The 15,571-nt window shown below is 52.3% G+C and overlaps 1 protein-coding gene across 2 annotated transcripts in view; it reads right to left on the bottom strand.

The window, feature by feature from the left end:
• Window positions 1–15,571, bottom strand: part of SYT7 (synaptotagmin 7) — a 64,035-nt gene that overhangs the window by 37,683 nt on the left and 10,781 nt on the right. The window lies entirely within an intron of this gene.

The following is a 15,571-nucleotide window of genomic DNA, read 5'->3' as shown; positions in this document are numbered from 1 at the left end:
AAGTCCCTTCCCTTTGGAGGAGGAATTACACTAGTGGATGTCTCTTTCTCTCCGTTACTACCTGCACAGGCCCTGTGTGAGTCCATGGGATCCGTACCATCCCCCAATTTAACACCCTAAAAATGAGCGGTCAAATGTGCCTTTCAGCCCCCCGGGGCCTCCCTGGCCCTTCCAATCCCTCCAAACTAGCCATTGCTCTTTGTCCCCTTTAGCCCACCTGCTGGCCTCGGCACCCCTGCCCTCTCATCCCATAGCCCTTCTGAAGTTCTCCCACCCATTCGCTGCAGCCCGGCCTGCACTGCTCGCATTGGCCTTACATCTCCACAGGGACCGCCTGGCAGCTACCATTCCACATGCTTCCAGAGTGGAAACCTCAATGCCCCTCACAAGATGAGCCCTGCCCTGGAAGGAAAGTCCCAGGTTTCTGTCCAAATCCTGCCTCTTCCTGGCTGTGTGGCTTTGGAAGAGTCACCTAATTATCCAATTTTCTCCCCTGTAAAATGAGGATTATACCTGTTCCCCTGGCCTCTTCACAGGTGGTTGTAAACATTAGCCCAAACCAAACGTAAAGAAAGCCCAGGAGCTATCACGTGGGCGAGTGAGCAGAGCAAGGAAGGTACAGATCACACGAGCACTGTAAATATATGTGCACTGGGGTGCGGCCCAAAGTCAAGGAGACGATGTTTATTTACAGACGAGCCTGTGGGCCTTTTGGTGCCGGTGGTGGCAGTAATTAAGAATTGACAATAGCTGTCTGGTCCTGGTTCCTGCAGTTTTAGTTTCTGCCGCTCTTTCCTTTCCCCAGCCTCTCTAGCTTTGCCAGGGGGGCCTCATTTCTCAGGGCCTTCTTGGCTTCCTTCTACCACTGCGCTGGTGCTCCAGGCAGCCGGACTCCTCCCGGCTCTCCCTAGAATCCTGCTTGGGACTCACCTCCCCCTTCCTAACTTCCTGAGCCTCCCAGTTGTGGGGAAGACCACCCTTGTCCATCCCACTGATCCACCTTGGCCTCACCTGTACCAGGTTCACAGCCTTTGCCCCCAGGAAGCCCCTGCACCAGGTTCGCTGTCAACCTCCCGGCCCATAGCACCCAGGAGCTCCAGCCTGGGCCACATGCCAACACCCTCCACTACCACCATCTTGGTTTGAGGAGCACAGCTCTGCAAGGCTGGAGGGACACTTGCCAGGGCTCTCACACATCAGGGGACTGGATCCTTAATGTGCTGGTGTCCCAGTGGAGTGGACACAGGGCCATGTGACAGCCATAATACTGCAGGTACTCTGGAAGGGCCCCAGGGCACAGGCCTGGGATGAAGTGATGGGCGAATGGGCCCTGCTGGCATGGTGCCTACACTTTTTCCAGGGACCCCCACAGGAGGCTGTCCTGCCCCACAGGGAGAGCCTGGGAGTGCTGTGTGGTCTGGGGAAGCAGGCACCCCATACCTTTCTTTGTCGAAATCACTTTAAAAATCAAGCGAACTCCATTCTTGTGCTGAGCTTTCTGTAACCGCTATCTATCAAGAATCTACTATGAGGCATGGGGGAAACAGGCCTTGCCCTCGAGGAACTGTCACTCGTATGAGGAAGACAGGTATGAATTCAGCTAATTATCTCCTAGCATGCCAGGGGCCCCAGAGCTGGTGAACGGCAAGACCTCTAGCCGGGGGGTTCCAGACTCCAAAAGACCCAAGTATGAGCTCAGGCTCTGCCCCTTAACAGCTATGTGATCTTGGACAGGTGTCTTAACCATTCAGTGTCTTCGTTTCCTCCTTTAGGGGAAAGTGAACATAATAATACCTGCCTCACACGGTTGTTGGACACTATTCTTATGGCTGTTGGTGCTGGTTTTATCACAGGTGTAAATCAAGGGCTGTGAGAACACAAGGGAAGAAGTGGTTGGGGCTAGGGGAGCTATCTGGGAAGGCTTCCCTGAGGAGGTGGTGTTCCCCATGGTCTAGGGGGTAGGGTCAGGGTAGGACATTCTGGCCAGAGGGAACAGCAGGAGCAAAGGAGGCAGGAAGAAAGGGCACGCTGTTTGAGGAGCTGGATTTGAGGGCACAGGGGGTGAACTGGGCTGGGAAGAAGAGTGGGGCCTGACGGGGAAGGGGTGAGTCTCTCAGGCAGAGGGATTTATTTGTGTTACAGGCCATGGGAGCCATGGAAGGTTTTTGAGCAGAGTAGGGACAGCCTTATTAACTAGCTTATGATCTGGCAGCTATGGTAGGAGCCAGCTGGAGGTCACTGCCAGCCTCCAGGTAGGTTGCTCTGCCATGGTGCCCTCTCCATACACACGTCCCACCCTCCACATACCGCTTGGCCATGGAGAAATTCTCCAAGGGGTCAACTCCCTGGAGCTCCACCCCCTCTCTCTTTGTCAAAAAGGTGTCTATCCCCTAAACCCACCCCTCAACTCCTGCTGCAGCTGGACAGCCCTTGGGGGCAGAGCCTGTTGAGCCCAGAGCCAGTGGGCCCATAGCCAGAGAGCAGAGGGAACACCCATCTTAAGGAACTAGCATTCTGTGGACATGGTAGAACGGGCACTGGAGAACTAGGCTGCCACGGACAAAAAATGCAATTTCTTGGGACCTCAGTGTCTTCATTGGTAGAAGGGCTGATCCTTCCTCGCTCTGACATGCAGTAAAGGCTTAATCCTCACAACAACCCTCTCAGGTAGGTGTGATGATTGTCCCCCATTTTACAGATGGGCAAACTGAGGCACAGAGGGATCAAATACCTTATCCAAGGTCATTCAGCCAGTAAGTGGTGGAGCCAGGGTTTGAACCCAGGCAGTCTTGCTCAGAGTCCACACTCTGCCACCACACCACTGTCAGGACAGAGGTGGGCAGTTGGTAGTTTTCCAAGTGTGCTCTTCGGAACTCTTAGGGTTCCCAGGAATCTCTCAGGGGCTACGCAGAGGGGTGCTGAGCAGCTGAGGATGTGATTTCCCCATGTTGTCTTCACCCAGAGCAGCATCGGTTCCCTCTGTTCCACATCTTGGACTTTTGCAGAAAATTCCATTTAAAGAAAGGGATGTGTTGCTAAGAAAAATCTGAACCCCCCTTGGACTTGGTGACCCTAGGGCCCTCTGCAGCATGAGTGGATACTGTCATTTCCCAGGCAGTTGATCCACCACCACCCTGAGAGACCCTCAGGCCCCTCAGACAGCCCTTGGGGCCAGGTGAAACCGGCGCTTGCCACTGCAAATTGCATTGATGTTGTGAATAAAAGTGACACCATGTTCTCGGCCAGCATCCCCTCAAGTGATGTTGTAATCAAGGGCGCACGCGTGTGCCTGCCTGGCAGCCAGAGTGAAGCCATTCCCAGATTATGGAGTCACTGTGTCTCCAGCTGGAAGGATCTCGGGAGTCATGGAGTCAAACCCACTGGTGCACAAAACCCCTTGGGCAGCCCTGTTAGTGACAAGAAGCTCCTTCTGCAGGAGGTGGGTCCCATGGACAGGCGTTGTTAGGGAGGGCTGCCATGCCTTGCTTGGAGCCAAATCTGTCTGCCTAGAACTTTCCCCCATGGTCCTAAGCCTGCCCTCCAGAGCTGCCAGGAACAAGCTGGCTCCCTCTGCCACATGACAGGCCTCCAAATCCTTGCCGACAGCTCTCATGTCTCCTTCAAGTCTTCTCCAGGCAAAGCTGCCCTAGCCTTCCCAACCCTTCCTCAGATGACATGCATGGTTTCAGGTCCCCTTATCGTCAGCATATTCACATTTGGGGAAAGAAAACATCACAGCTCCAGTCAGCCTTTTGACAGGGTTGAATTCCAAGACCTCTCCTTGGGTCCCAAGGGGTGAGGCACAGACAAGGGCAGACAGCTAACAATAGGGGATCTGGGAGGGAGGTGGGCCAGGAGCTGGGCTGGGAGTGAGGTGTGAGCTCAGGCAAGTTGGTGCCCCTCTGCCCAGGCCTGCAGTGGACACGTAGCTCATTAGAGCTCAGGATTAATTATGATCCAATTGAGCCCTGTGGGGTGTGCCAGGGCCTGCGGGCAGAACCTGTGCTCCTGACTGCGCTACCCACCCCCAAGGAGATCTCAGAGGAAAGCCTGTACGTCCGAGGACGTGGCCTTCCCACGGTCAGCCTCTGGGGGCAAACAACATGCCCTTGTAGTCTTCCCTCTAGAATACTGGCTCCATGAAGGCTTGGTTTCTTGGTCACTCCAGAACACATAGTGAGTGTTCCATAAATGCTTGTTGAAAGAATGAATGAGGAGAATCCTAGACGTCCAGGAATAATGATGATGGTGTTGTTGTTAGGTGCCATCAGGTTGGCCCCCAACTCATGGCAGTGCCACGCACAATGAAATGAAGTTCTGCACGGTCCCGTGCCCGTGCCATCCCCATGAGCCGCTGTAGATCAGACAGTAGACTTTTCACTAGCTGATTTTCTGAAGTACATTACCAGGTCTTTCTTCCTGACCCGCCTTAGTCTGGAAACTCTACTGAAATCTCTTTGGTGTCATAGCAAGATGCAGGCCTCCACCGAGAGATGGAGTGTACTATCTGGGAATCAAACCTGGGTCTCCCATATGAAAGATGAGAATTCTACCACTGAGCCACCAATGTCTCAATGATAATCACAAACTACCATTTATTAAGTGCCTACATGACGGTACTGGGCTTGGTTTTCGGTTTTTGGTACTGTGTGCCAGGCTTCAGGCTCTATCACAGCAGGGTCTGTATCTACTTTGCTCACTCTGGTATCTCCCGTGACAAGCTGTGTGCCTGACACACAGGCGGTGCACAGTAAATATTTGTTGAAAGATAAATGCTTGCATATGTTCTCATTTGTCCCCCAAACAAGATGGAAGAGAAGAGATGGGAGAGGCTGTGGTGACGGAATTGGGGAGCATCTCCCTTTTATGCACTTACCTACACATACACACACACCAGGACTCCTTCCCTTCTTCCCTCATGCCCATCTTTGTCTGGCGAACTCTTGACTTTTTCAGATCCAGCTCAAAAGCACCTCCTCTATGAAGCCCTCCTGAATCTCCCCAGCAGGAACAAATTCCTCCTGCCTTCAAGCTCCCACCAACCTGTGCCTGCACCTTTCTTTGGAAGTAGAGTGAGTAGGTGCAGGGCTCTGGAGCCAGGCAGACTGGACTCAAATCCTGGCTCCAAGACTTCTAAGCCGTGTGACCTAATGTCTGCATGCCTGGGTTTCCCCATCTGCAGACAGGGGCTGACAATAGTACAGTCCCTGGGTTACGGACAAGTTCTATTCTTAAGTCTATCTTTAAGTCGAATTTGTACCTAAGTTGTGACAGGTATGGTTTGTATCTAACGTCAGTCAATTGTTTATCTTAGTAAATAGTATATACTGTACTTTTCTGTGCATAAGAAACATCAAAGAAACACTTCCAGATCACTAATGTCTCTTTAATGTAATGATACAGTAATAGTAATGTTATTATGAACCAATGTATGTACCTCAAATTTTTCATATAGTAGACTTAATGGGGGTTGGTTCCTAACTACGGGCTGTACGTAAGTTGGACATTCGCTATCCAGGGGCTGCCTGTAGTGTGAGGTTTAGGAATTAGCACATATAATGCGCTTAGAACAGTGCCTGGCACAGTAAAAGCAGGCAATAAATGCTAGCTATTATAGCCCTGGTGGTGTAGTAAAGTGCTACGCCTGCTAACCAAGAGGTCGGCAGTTCAAATCCACCAGGTGCTCCCTGGAAACTCTATGGGGCAGTTCTACCCTGTCCTATAGGGTTGCTATGAGTCGGAATTGGCTTGACAGGAATTTTTGGGGGGGTTTTATTATCATAACATTACCGCCTATATTAGAGATATTTGGGGCACAGAGTTAGCACTCCGCGTTGAATGAAATATTAAACTGTCTACACACCGAGTTTTCTCCACTGAACAGAGGCCAGGGGTCATGTCTTACTCAGCTCTTGCACCCCCAGCCTGGTACCCTGGGATCTGGCCGGGATTTGAGAGCAGGCGTCAGTGAGTACCTGGCATGGGATGGGGAGGGCTGAGTCCCAGGGACATGGGGGCGACAGCCAGAAGCCAGGCTGGGCCTCAGGTGTGAACTGCAGACCTGACCTGTCCCTTGCCCAGGCTCTGCCCTCACTCCCAGCTCCCTCTCATCTCCTCAGTGAGCCATGATTTATGGATGAACAGAATCAAACAGGGCTGCTGGCTGCTGGGATGCCCCGGGGAGCTGCCAGAGAGGGAATGAACTTCTGAGGGCCGGTTCACCAGCTGCCCGGGGCGGGGAAGGAAGGGAGCCAGGGGGGAGCAGATACACATGCACAGGCCACAGACACGAACACCCATGGCTCATTCACACATTCACACCATGGAGATGCACCCCTGGCACTGATACCAATGGTTCACACACTCACACACACATATACACACACACATCATGGAGACGCACCCTCGGCACCAATACCAATGGTTCACACGCTCACACACACATATACACACACACACACCACAGAGATGCACCCTTGGCATCCATACCAATTGTTCACACGCTCACATACACATGCACACACACACACCATGGAGGCGCACCCCCGGCATCAGTACGAATGGTTTGCACACTCACACACACACGCACACACACCACGGAGATGCACCCTTGGCACCCATACCAATGGTTCACACACTCACTCGCACATGTACATACACACACCAGGGAGATGCACCCCCTGCACAGATACCGATGGTTCGCATACACACACATACACACCATGGAGATGCTCCCCTGGCACAAATACCAATGGTTCACACACTCACACACACATGCACACACCACAGAGATGCACCCCCAGCACCAATACCAATGATTCACACACTGACTCGCACATGTACACACACACACACCATGGAGATGCAGCCCCAGCACAGATACCAATGGCTCACACACTCACAAACACGCACCATGGAGATGCACCGCCAGCACAAACACCAATGCTTCACACACTCACACGCACAGGTACACACACCCCATGGAGACACACCTTCAGCATCAATACCAATGGTTCACACACATGCACACACACATACGTCATAAAGATGCACCCGTGGTGCAAATACCTATGGTTCACACTGACACACATATGCACACAGACACACATCATAGAGAGTCACCCCTGGCACAAATACTGATGGTTCACACTCATACCCATAGGCACACACATACACCCTGGCACAGATACCAATGGTTCACACACTCACACACACATGCACACACATGTACATGCCACAGGCTCACCCTGGCACAGACACTATGGCTCATACACATGAGCCGTGGAGACTCACCCCTGGCACAGATGCCAATGGTTCATACTCATACACAGATATACACACCAGACTCACTCTTGGCACAGACACTGATGGTTCACACACACACACACGCACACACCACAGACTCACCTTGGGCACAGACACTAACAGTTCACACTCATACACACACAGAGGCCATGGAGAATTACCCCTGGCACGGACACCACAGCTCACACTCACATACACACACGGGCTATGGATAATTACCCCTTTCATGGACATCACAGCTCACACACTCACAGACCACACACACACACACACACACACACACACAGAGGCCATGGAGAATTACCCGACACGGACACCATGGCTTACACTCTCTCTCTCTTGCTCATACACACACACACACACACACACGGGCCACAGAGACTCACCCAGGCAGAGACATCCCTGACTAAATGCACCCACAGCCACGAGCAGATGCCTAGCTCACTGTGCCCTCCACAAGGTCTAGGCATTCGTGCACTTCCTCTGGCCCGGAATTCTCTCTCCATGCTTGTCTCTTATCTACTTACATTCTGTCTGTCCTTCTGAGGCGCTAGACCTGGAGGCAGATGACCTGGTCCCTGGTCAGCTACACGACCCAGGGTCAGGCCTGTTCTGGGCCTTCAAATGAGGACAACCACCCCTGGCCTCTCCTGCTGGGTGCCGTCAGGATCAAATGAGCACTAATCTTAACTGAGCACGCAAGATGTGGCAGATGCCGTGCCAGGAAGTTCATGTGTGTGATTTCACAGAATCCCACAACCTCGACCATTATTACCCATATTTTGCAGAATTAAAACAATTTGTGCCTGAGGTTTAATACTGTGCTACAGCTGCTTCCCTTCTGGGCTGAGGGATGTGACAGCATTCTACATTGTGCTGCCGCACGGCCCCAGCCACACCCAACTCTCTCCTGTCCTCAGGCAGGCCAACCACACCCACACCTGTCAGGTTTTGCACAAGCAGTTCCCTCTGTCTGGAACACCCTTCCTTCCATTCTCTATCTTCAAGTCCCCTAGACAAACCAAACCCGTTGCCATGGAGTCAATTCCGACTCACAGCTAGGACAGAGCAGAATGGCCTCAAAGGGTTTCCAAGCAGTGCCTGGTGGATTCGAACTGCCGACCTTTTAGTTAGCAGCCTGACCTCTTAACCAGTGCACCACCAGTGTTCCCTCTAGACATTCGTTCCCTAACCCCATCCTGTATGTCTCACCTGTAACTAAAGCAATTCAGCATTGTGGGTTAATAACGAGCTCTTTCTAGCTCTTTTGCCCACTGGGAGGGCCAAGACCCCAGACCACCAGACTCTGTGGCTCGAGGTCTGGTACACAGCAGGGGCTGGAGAGGTCTGTGTTAAACAAATACATGAAAGCATCCAAGGCCCCAGATAAGCCCACATTCTCCAGGAAGTCTTCCCCAATGACAGATGCTCACAGCAATCTCTTCCTTCTGTGACCTCAATTAACTGACCCTCTGTCCAGCTCCCTTTTCATGAGAGTAGCCCTGGCCCACCAGCAGGAACAACAGGATGAGATTCTGTCTTCCCATTGCTCTGTATCTCCCAGAGCCCCTAGCCCAGATCAGGATATAGAGCAGCCACTGGACGCCCTGGAAGTCTGTGCCCATAGCTCTTCCTCCCAGAATTCCCTTGCTCTTACCCCCTCAGATGCACATACACTCCCCATATCCCGCCCTTCCAAAGTTGTTCCACCAACCCACACCCTCCCAACCTAGACTGCTACCCCGTCTTCAGGCTCTTTTGGGCACCCACAGGTCCCAGGCCACTGTTTTCCTTATCAAGTGCTTTTAAAAATTTTTATTTTATTTTTTGTTATTGTTGTTGAGAATATACACAGCAGAACATATACCAATTCAATAATTTTTACATGTACAACTCAGTGACACTGATTCCATCCTTCAAGTTGTACAACTGTTCTCAAGCTCCTTTTCCTAATTGCCCTTATCCCATTAACATAAAGTCACTGTCCCCTACATTTCCTATCTCATCTCTCAAGTTGCTGTTGTCAATTTGAATCCATATAGATAGTTCTCAAAGCCTACTATGATCAAGGCAGCCATTCTTTACCAATTAAGCTATACTGTTCTTTGGTTTAAAGATGACTTCAGGGGATATGTTTGGTTTTAAAGTTTAAAGATCATCTCAGGGCAATAGTTCCTGGAGTTCATCACGCCTCAACGGCTCCAGAAAGTCTGGATTCCATGAGAATCTGAAATTTTGTTCTACATTTTCCCCCTTTTGGTGAGAATTCTTCTATTGACCAAAATGTTCAGTAATGGTAAAAAAAAAAACCAAACCAGACCCAGTGCCGTCGAGTTGATTCTGGCTCATAGCGACCCTATAGGACAGAGTAGAACTGCCCCACAGAGTTTCCAAGGAGAGCCAGGCACAATTCAGTTCTTCTGGTCTCATGGCAAAGGAGGCAGTCGTTCATGGAGGCAATTACTTACCAAGTGCTTTTAATCCTGGTAACTAATGTATGGTCGATGTTGAATCACGTTCACAGTCCTCAGCACCCCTCTGAAAGGTTAAATACCTGCCTAAGAGCACACAGCAGGGAATCTCAAACCCTACTGCTCTGACTCATGCCCCACCCTACCGGGGCTAAGCCCTTGAAACAAGTCACTCTAAGGGTGGAGGGAAGAGAAGAAAGAAATGGAGTGAACACAAAATAAAGAGCAGTCAGGAAAAGAGTTCCCACTCTCCTAAGAGCTTTGCCAACTGGAGCCCTGCACTAGTTATTCCAAGCACTCCAGGGACCCTGTCACATGCTCATATGCCTTTCCTGGGGCTCCTTCCCACAATCCGCTGGCCCAGCCCTTGATCTCAGTAAAGCACCTCGGTACACAGAGGCTCACCCTGCTTAAAGGTCCCCAAGCAGGTTGGGCATTGAACGTGGGAAGAAGAGGAGGGTGAGATTCCCGAGGACATGCCGAGGATCCCGTGTCTATGGTGCTCACGAGGGTGCAACCACTATTCCAGAGAGAAAGCAGTGATGTTGAGTGTGGTTGGGGCCATGGCTGCCTGAGTTTCCATTCTGATCCTGCCTCCTCCCACCTGATTCTGCACTATGCACCACACCCCACTCCTCCCCCCCCATCCCTTGGTGGCTGCAGAATGACGTTCAAGATAGAAAATAGTGAAAGCCGGAGTCACAGGTTTCCATAGGAAGCGCCCCCCCCCACCGCCCCGTACATGCTGAGCAGATAGAAATAGGGGATGGTAGGAGGGCATTTACGAGTGGGCAGAGCCCACCAAGCCCCAGGGCCATTTGAGATGGGAAGGGGGTACATTTTTGGTGCCTATCCCATCCTCCCCTGACCCCAACACACACAAGAAAGTGAGAAAGAGCCAGAGGCGGAAAGAAAGGAACAGAAAACAAATAAGCTACACTCTGAGCCCCAACAGCCAAGCAAAGCTCTGGGCCTTGCTGTCATACTGAATTTCCTGCCCTCTCTCCATTCTAAAACCTCCCTCCAGACCACCTACCTCTGAACGGGGGCAGCAGCTTATTCCTTACATTAGGAAAAAGAAAATGAGCTGGGTAGGGAAAAGGAAAGAAAGGAAAAGGAGGGGCAAGAGAGCTGGGCACTCATTTCCCAGGAAAGCTGGGCCTCAGCCCTGCCCCCATGCCCTCTGGACATTCTCCGAGCATGTCCTTCAGAAAGCAGTGGAAGGGCTCACAACCCCTCAGGCCTCGCGGGGTGGGAACAAGGTTGGCGAAACAGTAGGCCTGAGGGGCACTGTTTTGGAAAGTTACAAGAAGCTGAAAATAGGGGCCTAGCATGAGTAGGCCTCCTCAACCTTGATTGTAATAAAAACAGATAATGCGTAAGTGAGCTAGGCAGAAAGGGTTGGCAGGGGCCACAGAGGCTGGCTGGACACAGACGGTTTAGAATTCAGAGGAGATGCAGAGTCAACAGTGAACAAAGGGTTATCTGGATGGTCCAGGAGCTGCTGCAGCAAGAAACCGGATGGGGACATGTTGGGATCCATAAGGACTTTGACTGTGCATCAGGGATCTAGGTCTGGTGAGCTATGAGGTCCTCGTTAGTGCCTCCCCTACCTCTGGTCTCTCTCCCAGCAGACAGCATGGCCTCGGTAATAATGGCTCACATTTGTACAGTGCAGAGCAGTTTACAAAGTGCTGTGCAGTTGACTGAGGTTGCACATCCATCACCGCATTTAATGGAGGTGATGGGGGTGTCCTTTGCCCAGCCATACACTCCCCTCACCACCACCACCCTCACCTTTCACAATCCCTAGGGAGGCCTGATGCACCTGGCTTCAGTCTGCAGCCTCGAAAGGCGGGGAGAGGGAGACAGGCCACCTGCACATCCCAGAGAGCTGCTGAACTTGGCAGTCATCAGAGTCAAAGCCATTCAGGATGAACAGGGTCAGGTACCAGCTCTAAGCAGGGAGCCCAGGAGTGTCCAGCCAGGAGTCAGCCCAGAACCTGCCAACCCTCCCTACCCACCATGATCCCAAAACTTATGAGCTGCCCGGGCAGCCACGAAAACGATCACATCCATCAGAGCCACAGGAGCCCAGAAAGCAGAAGCTCAAACGGAGGGTTTCTCTCTGCCAGGAGTGGGAGCAGGGGCAGGATCAGGGACGTGTGATGATTAAGTGCAGGCCTTGACCACTAGTTACTCCTCTGAATAATGCTTTGTTGTGCCTTGGCCGAAATCAGCATCTTATTGTTATTAATAATACACGGGCTGCAAAGAAGCTGAGGTCGGAACAGTGCGCTACATTACGTTCGAGAATCTCTAAGCACTTAAGAGTTGCTCATGCTGATGACTCAACTCTACTCCCCAAGTCACAGGCATCTTTACAGGCAAGGGTACCTGCCCTGTCCTGATACCCTCCTACCTGAGGCTTGGAACAATGAAGGCTGCAGGGTCTAGGTATCTCCCATCTTGGCATTCAGATCCTTGACCTGGACTTTTGGTGGGGGAAGGGGTCTCAGGGATGCAACATAATGTGAAACAGCTCCCAGAAATGTTTAGGGAGGAAGGAGGTAACTAGTGGGAATCCAGGTATAGGAGAGAGGGATGGAGAGAGAGCACTGGGCATCCGAATCCAGTTCTGCTACCCACTGGCTGTGTGACCTTAAGGAACTCATTCAACTCTCCGGTCCTAAGCCTCCTGGTTAGAATATAGGGTGTCTGAGAGACCCTTTCCTAGGTGCTGTTCTGCCATTTTCTGGGGTTCTCTTTTGCACCACAAGTACAAGTATTAGGACAGAGTAACTCAGGCTGCCCTGGGCTCTGTCCATGGTGCTGAAGCTGGCACTAGGGTCGGCAGCGCCTCTGTCCCTGGTGCTGAAGCAGAACTCATTGCCTGGGCTGTGCCCTCCTCCAAGCCATGCTCTGCATTGCTCCTGGTGAGCGGGATCCAAGCAAAGGTACATTTTCAGAACTACAGCATAGCGGTCTCACTTTCTCCTGCCAATTCCTTCTTGATCAGCCCCCAGCTGAAGCTGTGGCAGTGACCAGCCTATCTCAAAAGCCCGCTTTCCTCGGATCAAGTCTTCAGCTGCTACAGACCCCAGGCAGTAGCCTAAGCCCAAAAAATGAGTCACTCTGCTAATATAAATGCCACACCTCATTCCCACAGAGAAGCCTGCCATCCTCCCTCCTGGGCAACACAGAAGGTCCCCTGTGAGAGGAATGGGAGATGGTCCCCAATGGTGGCACCTGGTGGGCAGGGAAACAGCAGCAGACGGTCCAGCCCCTGCCACCCCCTCACCCCTCCTGGGGCAATCTGGCACTCTGAGCTGCAGTGCTGCCCAACACCCCCATGCTCCAGGCTGTAGACCAACAGCTGTGCCCTGGCCTCCGTGGGGCACCGAGTTGCACAAGTCACCACATGGGCTCAACTCGACTGGCCATAGCTAGGTCAGGTGAAACTTCCTGCTTCCTCCTCCAAGGTGGGCAGGGTGGACCTGTTTAAACAAACATCAATGTTTCCTCCCATGGCAGGGTCAGTGCCACCAACATGAACACAAAGGCCTGTACTACTCCACACCCACCCAAACAAAAACCTTGCCCACAACCTCTCCTGAGGAAAAAGCAGGGCTGGGGGTAGTGGTCGGGAGAGAGGGCCAGAAGTACAGTCCATGCCTGTCCCCTACCCCACAGGTGGGGGCTTCTTGAGAAGCAGCTCTGACTGGTGTTTCTAGGAATTGCTTAATATCAGCCTCACGGACCCAGTGTGTGGGTGTAGAAACTCCCCTTCCTTCCAAAAACAAGAAACAAAACAAATAAAACCACCTGAAGACAACACCCAAAATCGCGGCCTCTGTGGATCAGGCAAGGAGTAAAGATTACAGCCTTTGCTTACAGTAAATATAGCTCAGATCATTTATTGAGTATTCACTGTATGCCAAGCACTGCTCAGAGTTCTGCAAACATTATGTCATTTAGCCATACAATGCTCCTGGGGAGGAAGAATCATGTTCAATTGTCCTACAGATGAGGAAAGTGGGCTTCAGAGAGGTGAGATGACCTCTCAGGATGGCACAGCTGGTGAGTGCTGAGATGGGTGGGAGAAACCACCTCTGTCTGCTCTTAATCGTGCAGCTCTGGTGGATCCACCTCCCAATCCTTCAACATCCTGGAGACCTCACTGCCCCCTTGACATTTCCGAGGCCACTCTAGCCCTCTGCCATCCTCCCTTTACAGTTGACAGGTGCATGGAGGGAGACAGTAACACTCCCGCAGTACCTTGCAGCCTGCAAGGTGCTTTCATAGACACCATCTGAATCAACTCTCAAGATACTGAGGGGTGAGGCAGACAGGGATGGCCCTCTTCTGATTTTACAAAACAGAAAACTAAGACTCAAAGGAGTAAGTGGCTTGCCCGGAGTCACACAGTGGGTAGTGAAGCCAGGACTCAGATGATGATGGTGGGACTCCCAGCTCAGTGCTCTCACTCTCCACCTTCCCAAAACTGGGGTCCTGCGGGTGAGGTGGGCAAGGGGTCCAAGGGGCCTTCATCTTCTGAGGGCCCTCCCAAGGGTCTGACCTGGACCACTCTCCCCTTCCTGTTCCCCAGGGTCCGTCAGCTAGCTCAGCTCGAACTCGGAAGCTCAGAGTCTCATTCTAAATTAAAATTTTTTCCAGGCAATTACCTCCTGCTAATTAGGAGGCACGGCTGCCAGCCCCCGGGCCCTGGACTGACCCCCTTTCTCAACTCACAGGGGTGGGGGCTGTTGAGGTCCTGGGTAGCAGCACCAACTATATAGAAACTGAGTCAGGGCCCCATTGTTGGAAGAGGGCAAGAAACTTTTGAGGGCAGGTGAGCTAGAGGAGAAACAAAGAGCTCCAAGGAGCTGGAGGAAAGGAGGTGGGAGGCTGAGGAGGGAGCGACTCTGAAGTGGGAGAGACCCAGGGGACAAGAAGCTGGAAGGAGCCTAGACATGCCCATGCAGAGTAAGAGAGAGACCTAGGCTCTGGAGCAGTAGATTGAGCCAGAATGATCCAGAGAAACAGGGATATGTTGAGGGAAGAAGAAAGAAGAGAGGAATCTCAGGAACCAGAGAGACAAAGGAGAGATCTGCCCCCTGCAGCAGGTGAGGAAGGGAGTAGGCATGCCCCAGAAAATGGTCCAGGGTACCGAAGTGAAAGAGGCAGAGAGAGGGAGATGCTGGGAGACTTCAAGAAGGAGAGAGGAAGGACAGGAAGGAAGGAGGAACTGCTGTAGGAAAATCCCAGGGGGGAGGAGGAGAGCAGAGAGGACGGCTGGAGTGGCAGCTCCCAGGGCCCGAGAAGGGCTCTCTCTACATCATTGCCCTTGAGCCTCCCCCAATGTCGGTGCCCAGCCATCTGGGCCTGCACACCCTCCTACACAGCCACAGGTGCAGGCGGGCATGACGGCAGGCCAACAGCCGGTTCAGGCCCCAGATGCTCTATTCACCTGGGGTGGCCTACTGACCTTCCTCCCTGTTGGTCTGCCACCCACTCTGGTGTGCTAGGGATCCTCCTGGGTCATAGAACAACAGGACCAGCAGGCTCTGGGACTGTGTGGTCCAGCCTCTCCACTTTACAGAGGGAAAATCAAGGCCCAGAGTGGGAACGGTGCTTGTCCAAGGTCACAGAGTAAGTAGGTGATGGGCCCAGATGCAGAGGGCTCAGGGGAAAAATCCAGATGGAGGGTCCTGCTCCCTCCTGAGCAAAGAGCCAAAGAAGACAAAGTCAGGTCTTGGTTGCAGCAAATCAGACTCTGGTCAGCTTGAGCCCTG

This window comes from Loxodonta africana, chromosome 7 (assembly GCF_030014295.1).
Source record: "Loxodonta africana isolate mLoxAfr1 chromosome 7, mLoxAfr1.hap2, whole genome shotgun sequence".
Lineage (NCBI taxonomy): Eukaryota > Metazoa > Chordata > Mammalia > Proboscidea > Elephantidae > Loxodonta > Loxodonta africana.
This window is presented reverse-complemented; position numbering and strand designations above follow the sequence as displayed.